The 27947-nt window shown below is 35.7% G+C and overlaps 1 long non-coding RNA gene across 2 annotated transcripts; it reads left to right on the top strand.

Annotated features, from left to right (window-relative positions):
• Positions 1-379: 379 nt before the first annotated feature.
• Positions 380-27947, top strand: LOC138692715 (uncharacterized). Of its 2 annotated transcripts, none has more exons than XR_011330114.1 (3): positions 380-930; positions 26854-26996; positions 27545-27947. It is a non-coding gene; the product is annotated as an uncharacterized lncRNA (long non-coding RNA). The 2 variants fall into 2 exon arrangements; XR_011330113.1 differs by lacking the exon at positions 27545-27947 and adding an exon at positions 27110-27535 and having other exon boundaries at positions 388-930.

The following is a 27947-nucleotide window of genomic DNA, read 5'->3' as shown; positions in this document are numbered from 1 at the left end:
GTTCCTGTATGTCTTTATATTTTTATGGTTTTGATATTTATATCATTAGATTGTCTTTATCCATATAAATTTATAAATATATATTTGTAATTTTTGTATTAAACAATTAATATTGTAGTTATAAGCGAACACTGTAATTGGGTTATCCTGTATGTTCACATCTTTAAATAAATACGTAGTGGGAAAATAAAGTAAATATTTCATTACTTTAATGCGACGCCATAAACACATAAGACGCTCAGTCAAGCTGTCATCCCAAAGAACCAATCATTTGAAGGCAATTGAGCAAACAATAACTCACCCCATGCAAGTGAATTTTACAGCGCACATCGAGACGGCCGCGGCGCGCCAGAATGGCTCAGCGCATAGCGCGCGTGCAGTGTGAACCGGGCCCTAATATTAAACTACATTTACCCAACTCCAACCCCCTCTGACGTCCACCCGCACCCCGCTTACAATCCGCGAGCTCAAATGCCCTACAAATACTGATCTTTTAGTAAGGGGCAGTGGTGAGCAGCGGTGACTTCCAATTTAAGGATAGAGCAAGAAAGTTTATGGGCAAGTTTAGAAGGCGGTGCAATTCGGTTACGTCTACCTAATGGACGCGACTGCTCTTCCATCAACTCTAACTCCCTGGCTCTACATTCCGAGTGACGACACTACCCATAGGTCATAGTGCAGTGGGTGATCAATTCCGATATCTACGGTGATGGACGGACAATTGAATTATACAAATTACCTACGTGGAATAAGCTGAGTATGCTCGATGTAACAGCTAAATTACACATAAATTACAGGGGGAGTATCCACTGCTATTGGTTGTGCAATGACACGGTAATATCTGCAGTGCATTTGCTTCGAGTAAGAAATGTGGGAGGGGTATGGGAAGCAACGTTTTACAACACAATCTGGATATACTAACAAAACCAGGTTTGACTAGCATATATTCCGAAAATCTTATTTTTTTATCATACGTAAATTAGATGAGAAAATACGTAAAAAAATATATCTATCGGCAGCTTAAATAACTAAATGGTATCAATAATAAGTTTAAAATATAATAATTTTTGTCAGAGATCATCTATTTCGACATAAATAGGGGGATATATAAATTCATACTCCAGCAACTTAAGACTTTTCTCATCTAATTTTCGTGTGATTTCCTCTATATTTTTTCTCAATTCTTTCTTATTTCTTATTCTTATGTAATAGTCTTATCGATGTTCAAAATAATTTTATAACCAAAATTAACTTCATCGGAATATTCACTGGAAAAAATAATAGACCACAGACATGTCGATTAAGTCTGAATAAAATCATTAATTAATTTAATTTCACTCGAACTACAAAGATGATCTGAAAATTGGTAGAACGACGTAACATCACACGCAAATGAAGCAAAACAAAATAAACACTGGCTATCTATACGAAGTATTTGACAACTATGATGATGATGATGATGATGATGATGGGATATGGAGTAAAATATTAATCCATTTACAACTCAATAATGATGGTAATAATAATAATAATAATAATAATAATAATAATCGTACAAAATAGAAAAGCTTACTAGTCAGTCCATCTTTCTCTATGAATACAGATGTCTCTCTCACTTTTACAAGTATCAGCAGCGGTATGCGAAATATTACCAGTTGTTGACAATATAAAAAAAAACGGGGTATACACATTCGCTGTCTTTTCCACAATCTATTTCAAGAAACTTTCTGGTCATGACATCTTTCTCTGTGGATACAGAAGCGTCTGTCACTTTTACAAGTATCAGCAGCGGTATGCGAAATATTACCAATGGTTGACAATATTAAAAAACCGGGATATACACATTCGCTGTCTTTTCCACAATCTATTTCAAGAACGTTCTAATCATGACATCTTCCACAATCTATTTCAAGAAACGTTCTAATCATGACATCTTTCTCTAATGATACAGAAGCATGCCTGTTACTTTTACTAGTATCAGCAGCGGTATAAGAAATATTATCAATAGCTGACAATATAAAAAAGCGATGTACACATTCGCTGTCCTTTCCACAATCTATTTCAAGAAACTTTCTGGTCATGACATCTTTCTCTATGCATACTGAAGCGTGTCTGCCACTTTTACAAGTATCAGCAGCGGTATAAGAAATATTACCAATGGTTGACAATATAAAAAAGCGATGTACACATTCGCTGTCTTTTCACAATCTACTTCAAGAAACGTTATAATCATGACATCTTTCTCTATGGATACAGAAGCGTGTCTGTTACTTTTACTAGTATGAGCAGCGGTATAAGAAATATCAATCGTTGACAATATAAAAAAGCGATGTACACATTCGCTGTCTTTTCCACAATCTATTTCAATTCGCTGTCTTTTCCACAATCTATTTCAAGAAACGTTCTAATCATGACATCTTTCTCTACGGATACAGAAGCGTGTCTGTTACTTTTACTAGTATCAGCAGCGGTATAAGAAATATTATTAATAGCTGACAATATAAAAAAACCGGGGTACACATTCGCAGTTTTTCCACAACCTATTTCAAGAAACTTTCTGGTCATGACTTCTCTTTGGACACAGAAGCGTGTCTGTCACTTTTACTAGTATCAGCAGCGGTATAAGAAATATTATCAATGGTTGACAATATAAAAAAGCGGGTAATCATCCACTGATTAATAATAATAGCAGTAGAACCCTAGTAACAATAACAAAAATAAGAATTTATTTCAATCCTGTTTTCTGCACTAGAATTCGATGAGATATGGTAGTATGAGGCCCTTTGTATCAGACCCGTAACAGGAATAATCCGTGTGGGCTACTCAGATACACCCCAAGGGGCGGTGATAAATGACCTGTACTAGAACAGTTTTTTCAACCAAAACTTTCAACAAGACGATCAAGCTCCAGTCAACTAGGCGAAAGACAACTGATTAACCTAAATTTTTATATTTTCATTTCTGTAAGAAATATACAAAATTTTTAACTTCTTTTTCAAAAAGTTAGATATTAAAGTGATGTTTGATATTTTTTTAAGCTCTCAAGTTTTCAAACGTTCCTCACTTAGATTTGTTACGCGGCTTATAAGCTTTCATTTGAGCCCTAGAATTCCATTTGTATTAAAGGATGGTGAAGTTAACTCGTTTTGTATCAATACCTTAACTTTATGACTCCTGGTTGGTCCAAAAATCCAAACTAACATCTTAGCCTTAATTTATAAGACCTCTCATAATTTCTAGCCATTTAAATAATTTACAGGTATAAAAAAAGTTTACATAGGTCCTGCCCCTGACGTTACTTCTATAATATCCATAAAAACCTAAACGCTACCTACTGCGACTTACAAGTTACCGCCTACCTGATACACAAAAAACGCCCTCTGGGGAGATGGCACAATTCACATCGGGAAACACTTGCTTAGACTGCGAATGAAGCAGTTTCTATATACAGGTAGTGTGCTGCACCAGAAAGGAGGAGGAAGACCTAGTGTTTCAGCAGAAACGTGACAATATTGAATAAGCATTTACCTCGAGTCCAAGAAATCAATACGAATAGCAAGTGTGGAATTGAATATTCGAAGGTCTACAATACATAGAATAAAGCACAAAATATTGAAAATCGTTCAAGAAATTAATCCTGATAATATACTTTTACTGCAGAACTTATGTGCATAAATTTCTCGATAAAAAGTACCCTATCGCTCTACCACCATCTTGATATCGATGACCACCGCAATTCCCTGACATAACAGTGCACTGTTTCTTGTGGGAATATGCGAAGGACATATTATTATACTGTACAGAGAGTAAACAGAAAGGCATGAACTCAAAATCAGGATTAAGTAATCAGTGGTTTCTATCACGCATGACATGATTCACAAGAATTGCGAAGATATTGTTCACCGTCTTGATATCCTGCGAGTTACTGGAGGCGATCATGCTGGGATTTTATAAATTGTACTTTGCTGAATAAAATTTAAGTTGCTCTACTAACTGTACCAAATAGTTATCTTACAAAATAAGATTTGTTTTACATTTCATAATCACATGAATAATTTACACACTTTAATTTTTTCTGATATTGTGGAGATATCCTGATATAAAATATATCATTTGCAGCTTCTCCCCCTAAAAAAAATTGGGTGCTATAGAAATGACACAGACTTTCTCGTAAGTTTTACAACAATTATTCGTGTCATTAATGATACTACAGTGCATACATTTTATATTTCCGCGCTCCAATGTGTGCAGCTGCGCTGTGCACTGCAGCGTCCGCTCTATATCCGCGAGTGTGGAAAGATAAAATGTATGATTTATCATTTATAAGATATATGAAAATTAAATCCTATACTGCGCTACCAAAATAAAATATAAGATATTCATTTTTTGCATTACACACAAGACTTTTGTAATCACGACTACGATAACTGATTTCAATTAAAATTGTAAAGTTCAAGTACATATAGTACATGTATTATTTCACAATTTCTCAACATAGAATTCTACCTATTTTGTACTATATATTAGTTACTTAACAAACAACAGTACTACGAAAGCAAACCGCTTAAAAAAAATATATATATTTTACAAATACTCTCCCTCGAAAATAAAATTGGTATTCGCAACTGTGAAAAGCAGATAATCCTTCATTACAAAGAGAAACGCATTCTGATTGATTTATTTACCCCGACCTGTAAATTAGTGTTGCGAAAGAAACTCTGACTATATTTTACGACTTAAAGAGTACAGTATAAATTCAATCGCCAATCTCACACAGTTGTATACATCGACTCTATAAATGTCGGATTTCTTCAAAATTTTGGTAAATAATGGTTTTTCCTCATCTGGAAGCTCATTTCTTCTACTTTTCAAAAATATATAACTTGTATCCATTATCTCAATAATTTATTAATTATTTGGACATTTATAATATAAGCGTACTATATTTCTATACCTTACGCCATCATCAGTGTCTGTTTTCTCCTATTTCATATTTTCCGACATTTGTTAACCTTCCGACGGACAAAAATACTTTCAATTGGTCAAAAAACTTCATTGAGCTATCAAATTAAAGCTTAAACATTGGCTATGTTGTAAACTAAAATTATTATTTTTAATCGATAATTATTTTTTTCCCAAAAATACACAAATATACATATACTTTTTTTTTTCTAGAGTGCTTATATAATGTGGCATATTTTTTGAATGGTTCAAGATAAATAATTTTAGTATGTAACATTCTCCATACGTAGAGGATCATACGCATTCGTTGTGTTGATGTCACAGCGCATTTCGTTCCTCAGACGTATGGCTTCCAGAAGACCGAGAAGAATTCTTCAGAGAAACCTAGAACTATTGTCTGCATATACAAGGTGAGCCGTAAATAATGTCATTAATTTCAGGGTGTTATTCTCCGAGGTATTTGAACAAAGTTTAATACAATTTTGCTCGTTTTTGCTTCTTTTTCGAGATAAAAATTTTTTTATACGAAACATTTCATAGCGAGTTTTGGGAAATCCATTGATTTAATTCCCAATATGCTCAGTCAATTTAAGAGAGCAGTGTATTATGATGATAAATGATTGAAATAATTTTATTTTTGTCCTTTAAATGTGCAGAAATTTGATCCGAAATCGTAAAATTCTTTCGTGCGAGATTGTGCGTATTTGCTTGGTTTCCGCACAAAACCAATCCGCGGAAAGTTTAAAATTCCACATTCAGTATTCCCAACCTAACACACATAACAATTTCCCTCTTCTTACCGCTTAAGTGACATATTGATTTTACTGCTTTAGGCTTTTAACATATTATTTTTAGAGACGTTCAATATAGTAATAATTATAAATTGGAAACTTACCACTGCAATTTCACCTAAATTGCACTGTTGATTATTGTTTTTAAATATTTGCAAAAATTAAGTAAACTCTAAATCATTACATAACCTTACCGTTTGTTTTAAGTTTGCATTTATACACTGGGGGGGGGGGGGAAGACAGACGTATATCACGGCCTGCTGGAGTATAGTAAACACAGAAAACATTTTAAAGCCACAATGTTGAAGATAGATATTTTTGTTTTGCAAATTTGCCGTCATTGAACAGAAACCAAGATGGAGATTTCATTGCAACTAATTAGAAATTCCTCTTTCAAGTATGTAATAAACGATCTTCGCACAAAATAATGTACGATACACGAGCGGTATGTTTTCTTTCAATTCTCGGAAATTAAAAAAGCTCAACTACGTTTCGCTTTTTCAAACTTTTCCTCGAACATGAAAACTTCAACACACCGCTCTTGTAACACATATTACTCTTGCAGAACGAAAAGTTACATTTGTTCGGAACTAGAGGAAGGCGGAAAACAGGGAAGATTGGAGAATGCTGGGTTTGCAGTGAAGGACCGAACTTTTCTCCCGTTCACTATTGCATCCTTCAGTAGGCAGTTCCTTCTTAGTCAGTGACCCAGTCAGTCTATAAGAGAATAATGACCTGGAATACAAAGTTCAAGCAAACAGGAAGCTTGTCGAAAACCGGTAAGCATGCCAAGGGAAAAGTTTGTAAAGAAAACGGTGAATGGATTCGAACCTCATTTACAAGAAGCCCAAGAAAATCAATTCTGCAAGAAAGTTTCCAGATTCAACTTCCTAGCAGAAGGATTCATTATGTCTTGCACAAAAGACTACGTCTCCGAGCATACAGAATTCAAATAACACAGCCGATCACGGTCGAAAATGAAGTTATAATAGTCGTTGAAGACACCTCGTACTTAGATAATATGTGTAGACAAATTTGTTTCTGTTAACCAAAGAACACACGAGATATTCTCCTGAAGCGTGTCCATATGGCCGTAGCTTTATACGAGCAGAACTAAGTTAGTTTATTTTTCAATCAAATTACGACTCCATAGCAACCACATCATTGGTATATAAATTGAGGGGATCCCGGCAAGAAAGTGCCAAGCCACATTTTTACACTTTTGATACAAGGCAAGTTGAATGATGAAATCCTCAAATCACAGAAAAAGTTAAATTTTGATTCTACATGTGTAATGAGTTTCCTTTATATATTTTAAATTAAAATGTTGTTTTCTAATGCCAGGCGTTTGACAATAAAGTCATTTGACCTCTTGCACTCCGATATTTTTCGAAGATATTATCATGGTCAGCCACTGAAGCACAGTTTTTGAGGTGTTCCGAATACATTTCTTGGTTTGAGTTGCACAATGGGCAGTTAGGGGACTGATATATTCCAATTCTATGCAGGTATTTGGCCGAACAGTCATGGCCTGTTGCCAATCTAAATGCAGCTACAGACAATTTTCGTAGTATTTTTTATTATTGTATATTAAAAATTTATATTTATATGTATACTGTTTTGTGGTTTGACGCTATCTTGACCAAAACAATTAGTAATAATATAGTGTGAAGTTCTATTGACATTAGAAATGTTATATTTTCAACTATTATTTACCATTTTTAAGAAAAAGACACTTATATTAATTTCGTTACTTCACAAAAGACAAATAATAATCTAAAATATAGAGTATTTCAAAAGTCAGTTCAAATATAAAACCGCTATAAATATTATAATATTTGAGGTAGGGAAAAAACAAAAACATCACAGTGTTGGGCAAACAACGGGGTTTACAAAATATTGGGAAGATGTCCGTCGTTCTCTTATTCAACGTACAGCATTCTGTCTGCGACACCATGCACAGCATTTTGCAGATAATGTCTTGGAATATTGGCAATTTCTTACGAGATGGCATCTTTCAGTTGCAGTAGGGTTTTGGATGTGTCAGGAAAACTCGTTCTTTAAGGTAATCCCACAACCAAAAGTCGGCCGGATTGAAATCTGGAGATCGCGGAGGACACATTGTTGGAAAGTTGAGTGTGCTGATTACAGATCTGAAGTCCGTTTTTTTCTATCACGTCATACTTTTAAAATAATATTTTAAATTTTGAATTATGATGTGCGACACTACGTTCAGGTCAAAACTGGGTGCTCTTGGACTCGAAGCTTGGGACACATTTGTACTAATGTCAACTAGATTTTTTAGAAAATTATCGAGCTGATAATTATGCTGAGCTAGTATATAAGAAGCTTAGAGCATTTCAGAATCTAGGTTGTCGCATGTCTTTAAAAATGCATTTTCTTCGTTCACATCTTGACTTTTTTTTTTTCCACAAATCTCGGCTCTGTAAGTGACGAACATGGTGAGAGGTTCCATCAGGACATATGAAGGGTTCAGAGCCACAGTGGGCCAAGGACCATTTATTACAAACGAAGAAAGCAAGGGTTAAAGTTAAGTGAGTACCATAGTTTAATGAAGATTGACATATCATTTAGTTTTAATGTGTATATTTTATTTTACTTGCTATATGTTTCCATTAAATTATGGTAATAACTCCATTTTAACCCTTGTTTTCTACGGTTTTAGTAAATGGCGTTTGGCCCATTATGGTTCTGAACCCTTCATATCAGCAATGGAATTTAGGTACTAGAGTCAATACGGTCCGAGCATGATGGGTGATTTCTGCTGGTTACTACAGCGAGTTTTTAGTGCTTACTACACATTGTAAGTATATCTTCTTATAAATGTATTTAAAATAATATAACAATCTGCAAAGAATATATAACGAAGCTCAATTTATATCTCTGACTTTACGATACAGGTATATACTGAAAGTAAGATTTAGAATTAATGTTACAGTCCAATAACTCAAAACTCTGACGTGCTATGATAAATCTGATTACAGATCTGGAATCAGTGCATCAATTTCAATATACGACACTTGAAATTTCCTCAGTAGCAGACAAAAAATGTTATAGACCAGTGTTATCAATTTTTTATATTATTAAGTATGGTTTCATGTTGCATGTAAGTGCATATTTTCGACATTTTCATAAATGTATGGCATTTTTTCTTTAATAACTATTCGGCATATTTATAACATTTACAAGATTTTTCCCCTCATGAACACAAAAAGCAGGGAGCTGCATCATGGAAGACAGAACATGTGAATCACCGTGATCAAATTGGAACACTCAAAGATCACGTACTAGGTCGCTATGTTTCCATATTATGCCCTCATATTATGTTCAACTCTAAAACCAATTAGAGGCGGTTAATTCGTTGGGCTTCAGTAATGCTGCGCAATCTAACGTCAATACTCCTACAGAGAGACTGAACTGGAATGCCAAGTGTGCGGGTGACGGTTTGCCGCGTGTTGCATGGCTTTCGTGCCGGTCGCGCGCCGCTCGGTCGACCTACATTATGTAAGCGAACGCTCTGTATTTACTATCTACAGTCGATGCGTTTCCATTTTTTGTTGCTCTTAATGTTGTGATGAAAAAAATCGTAACTTACGATATACACATCGGTTTCCAAATCTTGCAGAGGAATATCAAAACGATTCTTTCTCTAAAACTGATTGAAAAATACTTTTGTGCGAGATCGTGCGTATTTGCTTGGTTTCCGCACAAAACCTATCCGCGGAAAGTCTAAAATTCCACTTCAGTATTCCCAACCTAATACACATAACAATTTCCCTCTTCTTACCGCTTAAGTGGCATATTGATTTTACTGCTTTAGGCTTTTAACATATTATTTTTACAGACGTTCAATATAGTAATAATTATAAATTGGAAACTTACCACTGCAATTTCACCTAAACTGCACTGTTAATTATTGTTTTTAAATATTTTCAAAAATTAAGTAAACTCTATAACTCCACTAAAGTTGCTGCATTCGTGATGCAAGTAACATTAAGGAAGCCGTGAAAAAACAACAAGATTCCAGACTCATCATAGACTGGAGGAAAAAAAAGACAGACGTATATCACGGCCTGCTGGAGTATAGTAAACACAGAAAACATTTTAAAGCAACAATGTTGAAGATAGATATTTTTGTTTTGCAAATTTGCCGTCATTGAACAGAAACCAAGATGGAGATTTCATTGCAACTAATTAGAAATTCCTCTTTCAGGTATGTAATAAACGATCTTCGCACAAAATAATGTACGATACAAGAGCGCTATGTTTTCTTTCAATTCTCGGAAATTAAAAAAGCTCAACTACGTTTCGCTTTTTCAAACTTTTCCTCGAACATGAAAACTTCAACATACCGCTCTTGTAACGCATATTACTATTGTCAACTTTTGGATCAGAAGATTGCTTTCCAAACACTGATATACAATTTTAAGCTATGTGGCAATGCTGTGTAATAATATCGCTAGGAAATGTGACTAGAGTTCTTACACTAGTGTAGAATCTACTTCTTTGTTTGTCTTGCTCATCTGTGAAGTAGGTATATTCCCTTTGTAAACGCATACTGGCTCAAGCCCAAATACAAATAAAACGTAACCGCCTGTCTCCCACGGTGCATTCACAGTAAATTAAATTAAACAATACTTACGCCATTACGACATACCAACGTGACGACAAAAAAACTGCAATAACATTATACAATTAAGAGTTAATGAACATCAACTTCTTGATTGTATTTAAAGAGTTAATAAAACTACACTAATTGAATCTGTGCGCGATTTCTCACTTTCCCAAAGGAAGAACATACCACCCATCCTTTTATCCATAGACTTGCACGAGTACTCACCGAGCTTACCGCCCACTCATTCATCATACCTTGACTGCTTGCTTACCCATCTATTTACGTAAAGTATATCAATCTACTTACATCTATCTATCTATCTATCTATCTATCTACCTATCTACCTACCTACCTACCTATCTATCTATCTATCTATCTATCTATCTATCTATCTATCTATCTATCTATCTATCTATCTATCTATCCATCTGTATTTATATCTGCCTGTCTATCTACCTACCTATCTGCCTATGTATCTGTCCGTCCATCCATCCGTCTACCTACCTATACACTATCCATCCTTCTACCTATTGCACTGTATATCCTATTTGAGGCACTCAGAAGCAAAGTGATACAAGTGACATTTTTTTTAAAAAGTGAGGTAAGTGTATATTCTAAATCTTTAATGTCATTTCTGTTCAGAGAAAAAAATAATACAAGTGCAGTTCCAGTCAGTGCTGTTCCCATTTGGCCTAACTCTTGTATTACAATGCATAAAGAGTTTTGACTGAGAGGCAAACTAATACAAGTGCGTTGTTTACATACGGTCTTACTAATAAAAACTCTATATACAAACGTTTAACTGTCTTATACTTATACAATGAGTAGCCCGTTTATAAGTTGTGTGTAAATTCCTTACTAATAATCACTACATTCGTCGTGTGTAACAGTATAACTGTTACACAGCTACGTCATAGTTTCGTCATTACTTCATTACGAAAGGTAACAGAATACTGAGGTCCTCTATTGCATCCGGTAGAGCCCTCTAGTGTGGCGTGTTAAATATCGATAGTACAACTGGCTCTAATCGATTACCACACTACATTTTGGTCAAAGAGTACAAGCTACAGCAATATTATTCTAATAATTCTATGAACTTTGGTTTGTTCTTCTGTGGTTACAAGGTAACCATCATCATAAAATGACAGTCGATACGAACAGCTGTTAGAGGGGTGGCCATTTTTTTCCTATATACAACGCTTAAACAAGGGGTTTCGTGTATATAACTACTGCAAAGCAATTCCCATTGTATAGTTACAGCCTGTTTGTACGTCCATAGCTTATTCACGGTTTATTAGTAACGTTTTCTGTCTCAACTCTGCATAAGTCTCGTATAAAAACTATACATGGTTTATTAGTAAGACTGATAGTGTCGTTGCGTTTCTTCTGTTTATGACCGATTTATTTGCCATAATGAAGAGAGGTAATATATTACAGCGCTGACTATTCGAAAAATCTTCGTGGAAGGCCTGCACACATTGAGTTGGATCAACAATACAGTGATCCAATAAGGATAACTTTTGCTAGGTGGAGCAACTTGCAAGAGCTAAAGAAATTCATCCCATCCATACACCACTCTTCCTTTGAAGACCTGAAGCATGAGGAGGGGCCTATAATAAGGACTGCAGGGCGTGGAAGAGGAAGTTCAAGGAATACTCGCGGTAGGAGGCCTACAGATGCACTTCATGACAGAAACACAGATGTTTCAGCAGAGAGAGATGTGATTATTCAGATCAGGCTAGTGACGTAATTGGAGAGCGACTAAGGCTGAATTTCATTGAAAATTAAAAATATTCTTAACCCATTTCTTTCGGTTATATAGACACATTTTGTGTCATAGTATGATAACACGAACGCTCAAATGCTGTTAAGAGAGAAAGGTTTCAATGTTATAAGCAATGTTCTTTAAATAATATACAAATACTGAAAACCCTTGCACTTATATTACTTCTCCACAAAAATATTTCCGTGCCAAATAAAACAAGTGACTTTAGGACCCAATTTTACCTAAACTCTTTTAGAATAGATAATTTCTATATAATAGTTAAAAAATATAGATACCAATATATACAACTGTAAATTTACAGCAACATAGTCCTGTAACAGATTTTTAATTTCCTTTTAAACTTCAAAGTCGTTTGTCTCAAAACCTACTAAACGTCACTTGTATCACTTTGCTGCTGAGTGCCTCAATTATCTGTATCTTCCAATCTATCAATTTCCTTTCCTCTTTCTACTCTTAAAATTTGTTACGTTATTTAAACATTGGAAAACAAGAACAATGATTACAATGTTAAATTTAGAAGATTATAATACCCATAACAGACTTTGTAAGAAAAAATATGCATAAAGTTCAATTAAATCGTCACACAAAATACAGAACCTCTTTCATGAAAACATAATATTGATCCCTCTACATCGCAGAAACAAGTGAGAGGTATATGAAACTGACGATCTGTAGTCTTAAAAAAAGAAGAGCAATAAGCTATTCAAACCAATGTAACAGCAAGCTATCATGTTTGAAATTTTACGAAGTCACAAAATTCGTTTCTATGAAAATGAAATTGGGGAGTGGAGTTGGGGGATAGTCACCCCGGCTGGAATAAGCAGTTTATGAGCAGAAGCGGTGGAGGGGAATTCTCCCCTCATCCCTCTCCTCTAGAAATCAAATCCGTAACTGATTCAGTGACAAGTCAACGAGTCTTTTAAATAACACAGCAGAACTTTCCACCAACACTGCAGCATAAATCAGTTATCTGAACAGGACTTTCACGCCACAGACCTGAGTTCAAATTCTGGTGAATTCAAGCGGTACTTATGGCAAACAAAGGATGTTTAAGATATGTTTTCTCGAGGTATTCTGGCCTCTCTTGCCTTCCTCCCGTCGCACAGTGTGCAATTTTCCTAATCCAGCTGGACAAAATTAATAACTTCTATTCTATTCAACAGCTTTTCATGAAACTTCATGAAGAACTCCAGGGTAACGTATTTGATTTCAGGACAAACTCTGGTTACGTTTGTGTAAGGGAAACTGCCCTTAATAGGGGATGAATTTACACAAAATTAATATCTTCTTTTCTAACATACTTTCATGAAACTTTATACAGAACTTTAAGGTAGCATATTTTATTTGTGAACAAACTTTGGTTACCTTTGTGTAAGGGGACCTACCCCTCTACAGAGGGTAAATTTAAAATTAATAACATTTCTCCTATCTAAAATATTTTCATCAAACTTTATGGAAAACTTAAAGGCAGCGTATTTAATTTGAGTACAAACTCTTATTAAGTTTATGTTAGGGGAACTAGCCCTTTATAGGGGGGGGGGGGGTGAATTTAGACAAAATTAATAACTTCTTCCGTATCTATCAAATTTTCATGAAACGTTATGCAGAACTTAGAGGTTGCTTATTCGATCTGTGTACAGTACGTTTATGTAAGGAAACGACTTCTTTATAAGAGTGCAATTAAACAAAATTAGTAACTATCAACAGAAATGAATATAATGAAAAATCTCATATAAAATATGTACAGTAGTGGCAAAAAAACCGGACCGACCCTTGTAGCTGATTTCAGAGCCTTGTTCACTCCAGAGCACGGTAGACTGGTACCGGTAACTAAGACTTTCGTGGTTCGAATCCTGCCTGGGAAGGAAACTTTTTTTTTTCGTTCCTTATTCAAATTTATTCCCAATACTTTTCGATTGCAGCGATATTTTACTACTTATTTAACTTATTATTCCCAGAACATGAATTTTAGCAGCAATCAAAAAGCATCTCTCTTTCTGTTAATGCCTTAACTTCTCACATGTTCCAATTTGAAAATTATTTCACTTCTTTGCAATTAAGTCAATTCTAGTGCCATCATTTCCCTTTCAAAAATCTGCACTTAATACTCATATTTCACTTTCAAATCCAAATATATTAATGTATTTGTAATGTAATATTTACTATGTATTTGTGTCTGTCTTTTTTATGTCGTATATATGAAACTTCCATGTAATATGTCAGTTTTGTGATAAATATGTATGTAATTTCTATGTAATATATTTTTGTATGTCATGTGCGTGTAATTTTTATGTACTAGGTATTTCTTTTTCTGTCGTGTGTACATTATCTATGTACTCGTAATATGTCTGTTCTTATGAAATATGTTTGCTTTTGTGTCTGTTAATTTCTGTGTAACTATCATTATTATTATTATTATTAAATATGTACTTCTTTATATATATATAATTTTTTTATGTCGTATGTATGTACTTTTATGTAATACATCTGCTTTTGTGTCATATATATATATATATATATATGTTTCTGTGTGTAATATGTTCTACATATTTACATATGTACTTGCATGTGATATAATTGTCTGTCTGTTATAAGTTATATGTATTCGTTAGTAACATTTGTGTACTTATTTGTATCTGAAATGTATTTAATTATAACCCTAATATACCTTATGGCAGCGTTTCTCAAACTATGGTCCGCGGACCACCTGTGGTCCCCGAGGTCTGCCCTTGTGGTCCTTCAAAAAAGACGGAAGAAAAATAAAATTCAAACGAATTGCGTATCACACTATAGCTGAAAATCTCAGAGTTTGGAAATGACACATGACAATTGCCTTTCACTTTTTCTCCCAGTACTGACATTTAATGAAATTTATTATCCTACCGGTCTACCGACTTCCCACTCTACTCTCAACAATAAAAAAGGAATTTGAAACACTATGAACGTGGTGTTTCTCGCCATCTTTTCCCTGCACATCTGGCACCTGTAACTCAGCCAGGGACCACCCGAATTCATAACAGAGGACCAAAGTACCGAACCTTTTCACGTATTTATGACCTATTCTGAGGTCACAATTTGATACTTATTTTCCAAGTAAATATGACGAATTTTCATGGGTTCGTGATTACTTTCATTGCGATATTGAAAATAAACTTTCGTTGAGTGAAAGAGAACAGTTAATTGAACTTTCGAATGAGACCGCACTTAAAATGAAATTCCAAGAGGAAGGTATGGTTAATTTCTGAACTGCATCACAAGTGTACTGTACAATGGTACTTTAGAGATTACAATTCAGTGTGCTTTTACGTAGGGTAAACTGTATAGTGATTGACCACTTAAGCTAATGAATAATAAAACAATGAAATAGCGGAAAACAGTGGTAACTTATTGAGAGAATTTTAAAGGCATTGGGTCAAGTGAAGATTCAGAAACAAATCAAAATCAATAAACAAAAGAAAAAATAAAATGTTAATGCAAAGATAAATTAAATAAACACAACAAGTCCACTTTTACAGTTATTGACCGTCTACTGCACAGTTATTGACCACACGCTTATTAGTGATTGACCGTCTACTGTACAGTTATTGAATACTCATTTATTAGTGATTGAACAACACATTTTCACAATTTTCACTTTTTTCTTGTCTGTTTCGTTTCTCTTCTTCTGATCTTTTTCATTAAGAACTATTCGCCACCGGCGTAGCTCTGTCGGCAAAGGTGTTTGCCTGCCGATCCGAAGTTTCGTTCGGGCGCGGATTCAATTCCCGTTTAGGCTGATTACCTGGTTGGGTTTTTCCGAGGTTTTGCCCAACCGTAAGGCAAATTTCAGGTAATCTATGACGAATCCTCGGCCTCATCTCGCCAAATACCATCTCGCTGTCATCAATCCCATCGACGCTAAATAACCTCGTAGTTGATACAGTGTCGTTAAATAACCAAGTTAAAAAAAATAAGAAAAGAACTCTTCTCGCTGCCTTTCTTTCATTTCTTATTCGCTTCCTTTGTTCTCTTGCCTCTTCTTCCATTTTTCTCTTTTGTGCCTTATCAGAAGCAAGTGTGTGTCATTTCTCTGATGTTATTACAAATGGCTTCACCCAGTACTGGACGAGGACCAAAGAACACTTTTCCTTCAACGGGATATTTGTTTCTGGACGCTAAGGTTGCTTTCAGGACACCAAACTTCCTGGCAGCTTCATTTAAATCAAATCCACTGCGGACAGGTTCTGTAGCGTTTCGTAAAGCTTCCCCTGTATAATGCACTTTACCTGGCTTAGGCATTATAATATAGTATCAGTCCTGTAAAAATCCCCATCATTTAACCGATAACATATATAGAATTGAAGCACATTGGTCATTATTCTAACAAATAATTTATGAACGACCAATCACTGTAGTTTGCGGACATACACTTTATAGTGATTGACCACGGGGCATTTTTATGTCATATAAAAACTTTAACAAAATAATATTCTGTGGACGGAAACCTTATACCTTTTCTCACACTGTGAGTGTAAAAACGAGCACCAGAATTTATGTATCCTTTGCAGAATAAATAAATTATTGCGTGCATTATTCTTAGCAATTTCTCTAGTTACTTACACTTGTTTACGTTCAGTTGCGTTTCCAATCGATTTCAGTCCTCTCAGACAACAGACACTAACTCAGTGGGATGAACAGCGACAACTAACCACAAATAAGGGTTGCTACTAGAGGTGTATGCAGCAAAAAGTGAAATCACGATCGTGGTTTATTCACAATATACTTGAAAAAAGGAAGCGGTCAATCACCATATACTGGTCAATAACTACCTAGTTTACCCTATCTTGTGAGAAAGAGTTTCATCACTAACTCTAATAAAATAACCTGATGTATGTGACGATCTCCGACTTAAGTTTGCCAGCATACATCCAAGTATAGAACAACTGTGCAAGAATCTCATTAATGTGAGTACCAACATTTACTTTTTTAGTAAATTAATTAAAGATTATCTAAACTATAATACCTTGAATTATAAAAAAAAAACGAAATTAAATTTTCTTCTATTAACATTGACTTAATCAGTTAATACTAATATAAAATTAACTGAATTAAATTAATTGATTCTATTTTAAAATATAAGTATACTGATATTAAAATATGCTACAAAAATGATAAATTTGCTTAAGGTGGTCCGCGAAACTGTTCTAACTTAAAAAAGTGGTCCCCACTTGAAAAAAGTTTGAGAAACGCTGCCTTATGGTAAAATAGAGTTCAATAAAATTGGATATTAAAAAAAAATACTTACCCCCGCTAATTATGAAGTACACAAACTTAACAACAACTTAGAATTAGATTTCCAACTTCTAACCTCATGTGCCATATACAAACAGAGACATCCTGAAACCTCACCGACTCGAGCAGAAGACGAGCTTTTTTGTTATAAATGACACACAAAGTAATCCTTAACACACCATGACTCGAAAACTGCGCATGTGGGTTTAATGAATTAATACACGTCACGTTACAAGCCTAACAAATTGTTACTACCTGCTGTGGCTTAGACTAAAAAGTTATTTTCCTACCTCGTCAAGTTCTGTGACAGAGTGTGCTCATCAGAGCGAACAGCTGCAGCGGAATCACACACCAGAACCCAACACTCTCATTAGCAGAGACCCTGTTACACTCTTGTGAGATGCACTAGCAATATGCACCTTCAGACTCTTGTCCACACAGGCTGCAATGCTGAACTGAGTAACTGTATTTCACCTGTTATGCTGTTATAATTATACAATCCCTTTTATCATTCGGATAATCTTGATAAATGAAAAACTAAGAGAAAGACTGAAGCCTTATCTTCATCAATATATGGTGCTCTTGCTATCCTTCAACTTACGTCACTGCTGATAGAAGACGTTGCAGATTCGTAACACTTCTCTTACATCCAGTACTTTTTAATGAATTTCTGATTCCTTTTTATTGCATAAAACATCGTGTTAAAATGGATGAACAGGTCAAAATACACCGATCAGTAAAAAAAAAAAAAAAAAGCGGATCACTTCCTAAAAACGAAATCGTCAATAAACCACTAATTTAAAAAGAGCAGCCCGGGTTCGAATCTCTGTCGGGGCAAGTTACCTGGTCGGGTTTTTTTTTCGGGGTTTTCTCTCAATCCAATATGAGCAAATGCTGGGTAACTATCGGTGCTGGGCCCCGGACTCATTTCACCGGCATTATCACCTTCATATCATTTAGACGCTAAATAACCTCAGATGTTGATACAGCGTCGTAAAATAACCCAATAAAATAAAATAAAAAGAGCATTATTAAATTAAGAAGGTTTTATGACTACAGCAAGATGTATTCAACATTTTTGTAGATGAGCATGTTAAGAGGTAATAAAATAATAATAATAATAATAATAATAATAATAATAATAATAATAATAATGGCTTTTAAGGAACCGCAGGTTCATTGCCGCCCTCACATAAGCCCGCCATCGGTCCCTATACTGTGCAAAATTAATCCAGTCTATATCATATCTCATCTCTCTCAAATCCATTTTAATATTATTCTCCCATCTACGTCTCGGCCTCCCCAAAGGGCCTTTTTCCCTCCGCTCTCCCAACTAACACTCTATATGTATTTCTGGATTCGCCCATACGTGATACATGCCCTTCCATCTCAAACGTCTGGATTTAATGTTCCTAATTATGTCAGGTGAAGAATACAATGCGTGCAGTTCTGCGTTGTGTAACTTGCTCCATTCTCCTGTAACTTCATCCCTCTTAGCCCCATACTCGCGCTCCACAAAATTTTAAAATAAATGTTTTATTAATTAACAGAATAAAAAGTGAAAAGAAAAAAAGAAAAACACTGATACTACAATAATTGAAACTTTACATTTTTTCCATAAACAATAATTTTGTTACTGATTTCTTAAAATAAGGAGCATTAGCAAATTGAAATTTTGGGAATTTAGTTATATTCTTGTTATAGAACCTTGGACCGCCGTTGCTACTGTGATTATATTCTACAGTTGTGATACATTTACGTTCTGTCAAGCATATGTTGCCTGATTTATGTGAATACAAATTAAATAAATTTTGGATTTTATGTACAAAATTCAATAAGACATTGCTATAAATTTGATGGGTATTAAATATTTTAAATTCAGAATACAACAATTCTGAAGGATAACCAAGAGGCTTATTAAGACATTTTTATAAACGCCATCCCAGCCACTTTCCACCCCTAAGTGCCAGACCTTGTGCTTAGAATTAATTTAACAGTAGAACTCCGATTATCCAACACCCTATTAACCGATTGGCTGATTATCGGATTGTCTCTCTCTCGTTCTTTTTTTTTTTGCAGAAAAAAGTACTGTACATTATATTATTTTATTTTATTGGATTATTTTACGACGCTGTATCAACATCTTGGTTATTTAGCGTCTGAATAAAATGATGGTCATAATGCCGGTGAAATGAGTCGGGGGTCCAGCACCAAAAGTTACCCAGCATTTGCTCATATTGGGTTGACGGAAAACCCCGGAAAAAAACCTCAACCAGGTAACTTGCCCCGACCGGGATTCGAACCCGGGCCACCTGGTTTCGCGGCCAGACACACTGACCGTTACTCCACAGGTGTGGACTACATTATATTAGTACGTATTTTTATTTCTATAGAGTGTTATGACAAGCCTTTACATAGTATGATCTACTGCTCGAGTAGCTATACTGTCTAACTTCTAAGCAGAATATCTTCCACGGGTGCCAAAAGGAAACGTGTTGTGTTAAATAATAAGGGGGTGGGGGGAAGTGCAAATATTAGAGTGGTTTGGGAAAAGAGAAACAATGGTTCATCTCGCATCAGGGTACGAGATTAGAGTTAGAAATTGTGTGATTTAATAAAAAGACAAGGATAAAGTGTATAAGTACGCAAATCTACAACATGAAACTTCTACTAGTCCACACCTGTGGAGTAACGGTTGGCGCGTCTGGCCGTGAAACCAGGTGGCCAGGGTTCGATTCCTGGTCGGGGCAAGTTATCTGGTTGAGGTTTTTTCCGGAGTTTTCCCTCAACCCAATATGAGCAAATGATGGGTAACTTTCGGTATTGGACCCCGGACTCATTTCACCGGCATTATCACCTTCATCTCATTCAAACGCTAAATAACCTTAAGATGCTGATAAAGCGTCGTAAAATAATCTACTAAAAAAACTTCTACTATCCCTATCTTTGTATAGACAGCCATCATAAGAAGTTTCATTGGCCCTTAGAAACCCGTCGTTCTGATCTACTACCTAGCGTGTTAAAACATGAGATCACAGAGAAATTACGAAACTGTATTATGCACTTAATTTATGAAAATATTTTATGGTATGGATTATCATGGAAACTTTGTCACTACGTAATTCAATAATTCATAGCATAAATACGCGTCAAAAAATGATTTTCATACTCCATCGGCAAGTCTATCGTGCTATCAAAAAGGAGTCCATTATATGGCAGTAAAAATATTGAATAGCCTCCCTATCGATATAAAAAATGAAACTCAAAACATAAGATTATTTAGGGCCAAATTAAAGAAGTGCCTAATTTCTCACGCCTTCTATTCTGTAGGTGAATTCATGACATTCAACAACGCTTCATGAAATTGATACTGAAACTTTGTGTTGTACTAGTAGTCTATATTGTAAACCTCTTCTGTATATATTTCAACTAGACTGTGACTATAAATTAAGACTTTATAGTAGTATTAAGTTTTTTTACTTGTCCCATATCGTTGTTGTTCCAGCAATAACTCCTATTTAACATATTTATCGATTTTCAGATTTTTGCTGTATTAAATAACTTAAATAGTGATACAGCAAATAATAAAATCTCCTATATGCAATTATATTGCTTTGTTTCGAAAATGTAAGAATTCACAGTCTCCTATGTACGGCTGCCATAGGATGAATAAATTTGTTTTTTTCTTCCTACTGAAAAATACGTATTTCCTGCCGGCCCGGATGGCTCAAGCGGTAGGGGCACGGCATGTCTCTATCTTGGTCCGAAGGGTTGTGGGTTCGAGTCCCGCCTCGGGCATGGGTGTTGTGTATGTATTAGTGTATGTAAAAACAAGGGAAACAAGTGAAAACGAAAACAGAAAACAAAGATAACTTTGGTAAACGGCCTCTAGCCGGTCTAAATTTATATATATATATATATATATATTTTTTTTTTTTGCACATGGGAGTTATTGCAGAAACAACGACGATATTCTAGCTGTGAAGCAATGGACGAATACCATGGAATGTTAATGTTTTTATTGGGTTATTTTACGACGCTGTATCAACATCTAGGTTATTTAGCGTCTGAATGATATGAAGGTGATAATGCCGGTGAAATGAGTCCGGGGTCCAGTACCGAAAGTTACCCAGCATTTGCTTGTATTGGGTTGAGGGAAAACCCCGGAAAAAACCTCAACCAGATAACTTGTCCCGACCAGGATTCGAACCCGGGCCACCTGGTTTCGCAGCCAGACGCGCTGACCGTTACTCCACAGGTATGGACGAATGTTAATAAATACGATATAATACAATACAATACAATCAGATTTTTTCGATTAACAGTTGTCCATCCCCTTCATTATCACGAATAATAAAGGTTCTAATATATATAATTGCACCAAAACAAGTCATGTAATCTTAATACTACCCTTAGCTGTACAGTCCTGAGTAATACTTGTGCTATTTCGTGCTTTACAACATACATTTACCCTTCTAGTATGTACCACAAGGGACTCTATCAGTTTCAGTCTAATATTAAGCAGAGAGGAAAATAATTTGGGTGTGAAAAGAAAAATTCTAGTGAAGCAGAAAAAATTGCCAGAAGGCCGTATTATCCATAACAATATCAACGGTGTGGGGCACATGGAAGGGTTGCCCACAAAGATTAAGTTCTCAATTCAGTCTTCTGCACTCCCCACATCAAAAATTCTGGGGGCCACCATATATGATTGTGGAATTCGCAAGTGTAGCTTTTATCGCTTACATTGACTGTAGCACCTTATATGGTATTCAAGTCACACAGTCACTTCTTTTATGTAAAGTATCTGATAAGATAAGATTCCGTGTTACCTTGGATACTAAATATGGTTTTATAGCTAGCTTTTAGATGAATGATCAATTTACATAAGGGTCTTTCGATCGTTATGAGTACAACAGATGAGTCAATTTATATTTCATAAATAATGCACAGGTTGGCAGAACTGTGAAGTGGGTGACGCAACACCAACGAAAATTACGTCAGTTGCAGTTGAAGGCTTGAGGAAGAAGCACGAATGTTCATTTCATCCATAGTATACTCTGTGTTTAGGTAACGAGAGCTAGAAATGGAGCCTACACGTGTCTCGGGTACTGTGATGATTGAAGATAAAAGATTGAATCTTTACGTGACAAACCCCTCCCCCCACCACACAGAAATCCACACTTCCACAGTGCTTTGAGTGGAGTTTGTGGTGAACTTATAGTAGAACATAATACAGTTTCTCGTTGGGCTACTCGTTTTCGTAATGATCCTTTAAGCAAGTTTGCAATGTCCAGGCGTTTTTCCTTCTGTTCAGCAGTCAAGCAGTGAGGGACCCATCGCGCATAAATTTTTCTCTTCTTCAAATTCTTTGTCAAAATACGGAATACTGAATTTGGTGAAATCCTCGTAGCTTCTGAAAGTTCCTCACACGTCGTTCGACGATCTTCTTGAAGAGCATCCGCCACAAGTTTCACATTTTGTTCATGTGTTAATGTTTTCGGCCTTTCTGGTCTTGAATAATCATCTAAACCAGTGGTCTTCACTGCAGAGCACTCTGGGACTAGCGTCTCTTACCCGCGGAAAACACAGTGCACCATGGTGCACTCGTAGCTGCTAGCGGGTATGCTCTCTACCTCTTCCTGCTGCAAGACGGTGCACACGGCATGGCACCGCTTACCCTTTGCACATTTCAGTGAGTGCTGATGACCACTGATCTAAACTGACACAACAAACGAGTAGCCAAACGAGAAACTGTACCACGGTCCATTGTAAGCTCATTACAAACTCCGCTCTGCTGTGGACTTCTGTGAGGTTACAAAAATTTAACAATATCTGAACATTTTCACAATTCATATCATTGATTTATTACTCTGTAATAAATTATCTTTACTTGAACATAAAAAATCTATGGATAGGCCTATACTTTTTTTTCACGCCTTTTAGGTCACTTCACATGGCATGACCCATCGAACAAACTTAGATTGGCAGATGTGTGTAAATACTTGTACTCTATGAAAAATGTGTCTCTCACTATCCACAGAAGATATATGATATGATATGATATATGATATGATATGATATATATGATACGATATATGATATGATATGATATGATATGATATGATATGATATGATATGATATGATATGATATGATATGATATGATATATGAAGAGTCCACTGCAAGAATGATGGATGTCATTTGGAATACATTTTGCAGGAGAAGCAATTGAAAGTTTGAAATGCTTAGCGCTCAAAGCTTAACTGTGATTTTCCGATCGTTACTGGACAATGACTATCAGTGTTAATGTCATATAACTCTCTATGCACATTCTATATGTCTTAAGCTATGCATTGACAGTCTTGGTTCATTTTTGACAAGAAAGTGACATCCATCATTCTTGCAGTGTATGATATGATATATTTCGTCACAGCACTTCTTTATATGTAATGGTGTACCTCACATTTCTGTATCCGGTGCCACCATTAACATATTATTACACTAACACATTATTTGCAGTACACGTCTACACAAATACTCCCATTTACACTAAGCATATTTTTTATTACTTGGTCTAATCTTCCCTTCAGTATTTCTCCTACATTTCATTTGTTATTCTCTATTTGTTCATTAATCCTAATATATCTAATAATATATACTACTTTCAAACCCACTTCTTCCTCTCTGTAACTACTATTCACTAAAATCTCAATTTCACTTTTTCTCTATAAATTATCATATTGAATTATTTGTCGTATTTGTTCTTTGACCTTTCCTCCTATCTTCCTCTTATATTCATTTACTGTTCCAACGTTCAAATGTTAGTACTAATTTTGTGTTGTCACTTGATCACTTCTCTCAGTCTTTCCTATTTGCGCTCACTTTCACTTTCTCACTATTCCACTTACACCTAATCCTTTCTAATATCCACAGAATATAAAATGTGACTTATGAGGAGCTATTTATTTTAATTCCCCCATCGTGTTCCATTGTAGATTCAATATGTGCTTTACTAAAGCAAATTCACAATTAAATACTATGCACCACTTCTTCAACTTTTTCTAAATTGTGTGTAGACTACTACTATAGCACTTGGGCACAAGCATCCCATTATGCACCTCATAAAATGGAAATCAATCCAGAAGACCGCAATGTATTACCATTTTTGCAGTGCTACTGGATTTTAGTCCACAAATTCCTCAGCAGACAACATGAATTTCCCAGAGATAATGATGCCTGATTTGCTTAGACCTGGACAATCTGGCAAAATGTGAGGTGATGACTCAACCTCCATTCTGCATTTCTTATAGGCTGGGTCATCACTAAGGCCGAGTATATGTAGGCGCTCACTCAGATGACAGTATCTGGTCAAAAGATCGGTTACCCAATTCTATGCACCACATATAAAAATTCAGGGCGAGTAAAACTTAAGAAATTGCAACTCTTGACCCTACAGTATGGCATGCAGAGAGCCAGCTCCTGCAGATAATATTCTTACACTTCCGCGGCATTACAGTGTGACAAATGATCTTTTGCCAAACTAGTGAATTATTCATTTAAGGAAATGGAAAGAATCTTATCTGAATTTCAGTACAGTTGCTCAAAATGTCCTCCTTCAGAGAACACAAAGCATTACTTGACACACAGCGATCTAGAAGCTCGGTAAGAATCCCAGTAACTCATGTTTGCTTTAAGCATGGCCCAGGACACAATATGCAGATTTACCCAATTGGTGGTTGTACTATGATGGTGACCAGTGGCGGTTTCCTCGGGGTAGGGAAGGGAGGAACGTCTTCCTCACATTTTCTTCTTTTGAAAGTAAATACTAAATAAAATATGTGCCTTGAAATTCGAGGAAGATTCGATAACTTTTAAGTTCACAGCTACAAGAAAAACTCGGTTGATCGAGTTTTAAACGACGCGTGCTCATGTGCTGTAGAAAACTGTGAGAAAGATGCGAGATTGTCTGTGTGGAGGAAAGGCACTCCATTCCTCCTCTACTGCAGTTAACACACATAGACAACAGCGCACTAGCGGCCAGAGAAAGAAGCAGAGTTTTAAAGCAAGTAGATGAACGGAGAGGGAGTAGATCCTCCTCTGAATCAGCCATGGGCGGGAAATAGAAACCGACTGGTCGTGCAGCAAGCTCGCTACTGCTGCCACCTAACGATGTTGCATTCAACCGGACTATAACACATCTAGGAGGAGACACAACAAAAACAGCTTTAACGCAAGGCTATGAAAGACACCATGTAAACTTTTTTTTTAATTATAAATAAAAAAATATTATTCATTGCACTTTATATAGGCTACTATTCATGGTTTGAAACTTTCGTGGATATTTGAAAATTAAAGTCGGGTTTATGTATAACAAAGAGGAAGTAGTTTTACGTAGTTGGCCCCTGAAATTCACTTCTATTCATTGTTTACTAGACAGGGCAACAGCCAAGTTGTCAGTTTTGTACAAATATATTTGAAACTGAAAGTAGGTACTCCAAACTACATCATTTTTAACATAAAAAATTAATCGGCCACCGGCAGCTTTAAACAATAATGATAGTATGACTTTACAAGAACTGATATTCTTCAAAAGCATGTGATACTGAACTTGTAAAATGTACATGTGGCAGCACAGACCACGTGGGTGAGTGCAGTGTTCTCGCTTTCCTCAGATTATTTCCCATTCCCATTTCCGTAAAACAGTTCCGGTTACGAGTTGGTAGCTGGTCTCTTCCAACACATATGATGCTGTAGTGTGCGTGAAAAATGCGTGCTTCCTTTGGTCTAGTTCTTCCCTAGAGTTACCAAATTATTTAATAAGTGTTAATAAGGATGAAAATGAGCTCCAGCAAGGTCCCAGAACTTCATAGAACACTGCACCATGAGTATAGAACATAATGGAGGACATTTTGAGGAAGTACTTGAAATTCAGATAAGATTCCATTTCCTTAAATACATTCACTAGTAACTGAAAATATCATTTGCCAGACTGTAGTGTTGTCAGACGGTAAGAGCATTATCCGCGAGAACTGGCGATCTGTTTGACAGACTGTAGTGCAGAGAGACAGCAGGAGAACGGTCCCTTAGGTTTGACTCGCTCTGTATAAAATATGTAAAAATAAACTGTTAATTTGCCGAAACCACTTTGAACTCTCAAAATTATATAATTGTCTACCAAAGTTTATTAAATTCTTTATAACCAAATTCAATAAAAATTAAATTCACAAACTATCTTTAATTCTGTGGTAGTATGTCTCCCCACAATAGAGGTTCAGGACACAGACATTATAAAATATAGTCTATACATATAGTTTTATTGTATTTTCAAAGTTTTCTTATGATTGACATGTTGCCATTTCTTTACTGTCTAACAGAAAAGTACGTGCTCTGGTCTTCTTTTGCAGGAAAGTGGTAGCCTGGCTGATGCTTCTACATAATTATTACCAATTCTGTTAACAAGAATGATGCAGGATGTGAAGTCACGTGTCAAACAAATTAAACAGATACTAAATTCAAATTATATAGGCCTACTCTAGTATTCGGTAAGGTTAGTAATACATTTTGAATCTTGCGTACACTAATTTTAACACTTGAATATAATTAATTGATTAACTAGCGGACTTACTTGTGTTAATTATGTAAGATTTGTGCGGCTTACAGCTGTTTCAGTGCTTCACACACCATCCTCAGAGCCTACTAGATCTCGGCGTCATCTCGAACTTCTCTGCCTGTTATGTGGGTGTGTTTGATTGTTGAAAGGTGTTGAAGTGTGGAGTCAAATAGTGTGTGTACTGAAATTGATCTGTGTGTTGAGAATTTGATTGGGGTGTGTTTTAGTGTGTTTGTATATTTCGTATTGTTCTACTGTGTTGAGTTTTTGGTTCTTGGGTTGTATGTGTAGGATTTCCATGTTCGCATTTATGTTATTGTATGTATGGTTAGCATTGGTTATGTGATCGGCGTATGTAGATGTATTGTGTCCTCTGGTTAGTAATAATTTAATCTTTGTTCACCTCATTACAGATTCATTATTTTCCGAACAAAACCAATCTTACCATACGATTAAAACAAATAACTTATCTCCTTTCTTTGCAGTCACTTATCAGCCTGGATAGCAAACAAACTTCAACTATAATGACTCCTATAAAGTAGCCACATTTTCGTCTGATCTTTACGGAACCATAAAGTGTAAACTTGAAAGACACTTCCAACCATATGGTGAAGAATAGGTAGAACAGAGAAAAATTCTCTTTGGCACTGGAACTCGAACCCGGGTTTTCGGCTTTACGTGCTGGCGGTTTATCCACTAAGCCATGCCAGATTCAAGTTCCGATGCCAGATTGAATACCTCTCGTTTTTAAGTTCTACCTACTGTGTTCCCCTTTGTTGGCTTACACTCATGTACCGTGTCACAATTTATGTGACAGTAGACACAATGTCCAACCACAAGTACAGAGGTGCACTCATTACGAGTGATTAAATGTCCAGGGTCCGATGG

The sequence above is a fragment of the Periplaneta americana genome, chromosome 2 (genome assembly GCF_040183065.1).
Source record: "Periplaneta americana isolate PAMFEO1 chromosome 2, P.americana_PAMFEO1_priV1, whole genome shotgun sequence".
Lineage (NCBI taxonomy): Eukaryota > Metazoa > Arthropoda > Insecta > Blattodea > Blattidae > Periplaneta > Periplaneta americana.
The sequence above is the reverse complement of the archived record's forward strand: the minus strand, read 5'-3'. Positions and strand labels throughout refer to the sequence as shown.